The following is a 3,498-nucleotide window of genomic DNA, read 5'->3' on the forward strand; positions in this document are numbered from 1 at the left end:
AAATTTGCATACAATTTAATAAATGATTCTCCTAACTGTGCAGTGTGGACCCTGTGGTCCCATGAGGAGCAACAAAAGACACCTCTTAGCTTTCCAGGTTTTTCCTTTTCATGGTAAAAAACCTACTCAGATATTGATGATAAATTCATATACTTCTAAAAAGACAAATATCCCTGAGAGAAAGCAAATCTTCCATTTGCTTGGGAGAAATGGTTTTTAGATTCCCTTCTTATAAAAAGTAATTTGCCCTCTTTCCCCTATCCCAAATCCCTGAGGCTTTGAAAGGATAAAGAAACCAGTTTGCAGCTCTTTCAAAGGATTTATTTGCTACAGTATTGCCTGAGCCCACCAACAAAATGAACTCAGGATTTCTGTGTTTAAAAGGATTTTGCTCACTGCTTTAGTTTTACCAGAACTTCAACATTCAAAAAGCAATTCTTTTTGCCAGAATTTGGCATGCCTAGAGGAGGTTAGAAAAAGAATCTATAGAATCAGATGTCTAAAAATAGAAAAAAAATCCCAAACATTAAAAAATTCCTAATTTGGACAGGTCCTGAGTTGAAATCACATTCATCTGCAAGAAGAATGGTTTTAGGTCAGAAATGCTGTATTTTATAACTCCAGATCTTGACCTTGGACTTGACTGGTGAGGTTCTAGGAACTGCATGAATTGACAGGAGGGATGCCATTCCGTTGGCCAATTCTGGCATGTGTCCTGGCTTGTGACGTTTTATAAATCTCTCTTAAACCCAAACCTCCTGGTTCTGTGATGCCAATTGCCTAAATCTGATTCTCAGTACTTTTAAATTTTATTTATTTATTTATTTATTTATTTTGTGGTACGCGGGCCTCTCACTGTTGTGGCCTCTCCCGCTGCGGAGCAACAGGCTCCGGACGCGCAGGCTCAGCAGCCATGGCTCACAGGCCCAGCCGCTCCACGGCATGTGGGATCCTCCCAGACCGGGGCACGAACCCACGTTCCCTGCATCGGCAGGCAGCCTCTCAACCACTGCGCCACCAGGGAAGCCCTGATTCTCAATACTTTTTTAAACAAATGAACAAAAAATTTCCCTGTAAGATCACACATTTAAGTATTTGTTGCTTGTGGATAGATACAGAGAAACCAAGTATGGATGTGAATTAACAATCCAGTGATGGAGCTGTGACTCTCTGGATGGCTATGTAAGCTGTAAGAAAAGTTCCTCACTGGACCTGTACTTGCTGTGCCCCAGAGGTGACCATCCAGGCAAGGTCAACCTGAAGAGGGGGTGAACCCCAGCAGCTGCTGGATGGGTTTAAAATCGCCACTATCTGCCTCCAGTTCTTCTACCAGAACAGCTAGTTTTTCCATCCGAGCAACTTACTGATCATGTTTCACCTGTTTAAGCGTAGATGCCACTTGATAGCTGAAAACGGATTCAAAGAGGAATCTCTCAGAGCCACCTTCTAACATCTCTCCAGCTCCTTTGGGGTAGGTGAAAAGGGCTTTCAGTGGTGGGGCAAGGTCTGAGCCACTGAAACCAGATCCAGTGGCAGAACTTCCACTGACCCCACCGGCTGAGGAGGATGATGAAGAGGCAGCCATTTCCTCTCTAGTAGATTTCTCACTTCACTTTGTGGCTTTGACAAGTTCCTCTACAGCTCCGCCCCCAAGGCCAACCGGAGTGGCTGCGTTTACTGCTACGAGGGCTGCGGCCTGCTCCCTAACAATTCTTATTTATTATTGCAGATAAAATTTAGACCTGTTGGTAAAGTGCCAAAAATTACTATTGGATTTTCATTAGACTTCAGTTAAACCTATATGTTATTTTGTGTAGAAGTGATCATTTTTACTATATTTAGGTTTTCCACACAGGATTGTCTTATGTCTCATTACTTTTTTTTCCATTTAAAAAATTTTTATTGGAGTATAGTTGTATGTCTCATTATTTATTGAAATATTATTCAATGTCTTAGTAAAGTTTTATGTTTTTATAATTTAAATTTTGAATATTTAGTGTTAAGATTATCCCTACTATTTTATCATTTGCTATTATGAATGCAATTTTTTTCTCATTGTATTTTCTACGTGATCACTGCTAATGTAAAGGAAAAGGTATTGAAACTCTTATTAGATGTCACTTATTAGTTCAAATTACTTTCAACTGATTATTTTGATTTTTATAAGTACTGTAGTAGTTTACAAGTAATGAAATTTGACTCCTCCTATCCAAAACTTAATGAAGTTTCAAGCTTTAATACAAGGGCTGTGGTTTCCAAAATAATATTGAATAAACATGTTGATTGTGGGCTTCCTTGCTTATTTCTAGATTTGTTTGATAATCATTTGTGGTGTTGACTCTTTTGACTGAACTTATATGTTTAATAGGAATGCTCCATATATATCATATTTACACATCATCTAAAGCTGTGTTCAAGGCACAAAAGAGGACTAACTTGAATCAACATTAGATGTTTTCTTCTAGGCATAAGAATGTGGCAGTCTTTACTGAGTTGGGATAGTGACAAATGAAAACTGTATGTTCCTAAGGCACTCATGTCACTTAACTCCATGGTAAAGTTCGGTTACTTTCCTTCTTCTAGATTTCTAAATATGTAAGATCTCAACATAAAGTCTCTCAGTCAGGAGCTGTTTGACATCAGGCAGTTCAAATCAACCATGCAGACAGGAATTGGAACCTGTGCAGAAACTATTGGCCACAAGGAATTACTTCCCCATATCACGGTTGTAACGAAGTTTAGGTATGCTGGCTTAACTTGCAAGAGCGTATCCATCAGGGTTCAAGGAGGAAAACAAATCACTCTGGGCCTTTCAAGCAAGAATCAAATGTTTACGTTGGGCTTTCCTGGTGGCGCAGTGGTTAAGAATCCGCCTGCCAATGCAGGGGACAGAGGTTCCAGCCCTGGTCTGGGAAGATCCCACATGCCACAGAGCAACTAAGCCCATGTGCCACAACTACTGAGCCTGCGCTCTAGAGCCCACGAGCCACAACTACTGAGCCCAAGTGCCACAACTGTTGCAGCCCGCACACCTAGAGCCCATGCTCTGCAACAAGAGAAGCCACTGCAGTGAGAAGCCTGTGCACTGCAACGAAGAGTAGCCCCTGCTCGCCACTAGAGAAAGCCTGCATGCAGCAACAAAGACCCAACACAGCCAAAATAAATAAATAAATAAAATAAAATAAAATTTAAAAGAATCAAGTGTTTATAACACTGAAGAAGAAGAAGGAGACTTACCTGGTGGCACAGTGGTTAAGAATCTGCCTGCCAATGCAGGGGACACGGGTTCAATCCCTGGTCTGGGAAGATCCCACATGCCGCAGAGCAACTAAGCCTGTGCGCCACAACTACTGAAGCCTGTGTACCCTACAGCCTGTGCGCCACAACTGCTGAGTCCACGCAGCTCAACTACTGAAGTTCCCATGCTCTAGGGCCCGCGTGCTGCGACTATTGAAGCCCGCGCACCTAGAGCCTGTGCTCTGCAAAGAGAAGCCACCA

General features: G+C 41.8%; 1 pseudogene; it reads right to left on the reverse strand.

Moving 5' to 3' along the window:
• Positions 1-1,252: 1,252 nt before the first annotated feature.
• On the reverse strand, positions 1,253-1,693 carry LOC101324718 (anaphase-promoting complex subunit 16 pseudogene; annotated as a pseudogene).
• Positions 1,694-3,498: the final 1,805 nt, after the last annotated feature.

The sequence above is a fragment of the Tursiops truncatus genome, chromosome 6, assembly GCF_011762595.2.
Source record: "Tursiops truncatus isolate mTurTru1 chromosome 6, mTurTru1.mat.Y, whole genome shotgun sequence".
Lineage (NCBI taxonomy): Eukaryota > Metazoa > Chordata > Mammalia > Artiodactyla > Delphinidae > Tursiops > Tursiops truncatus.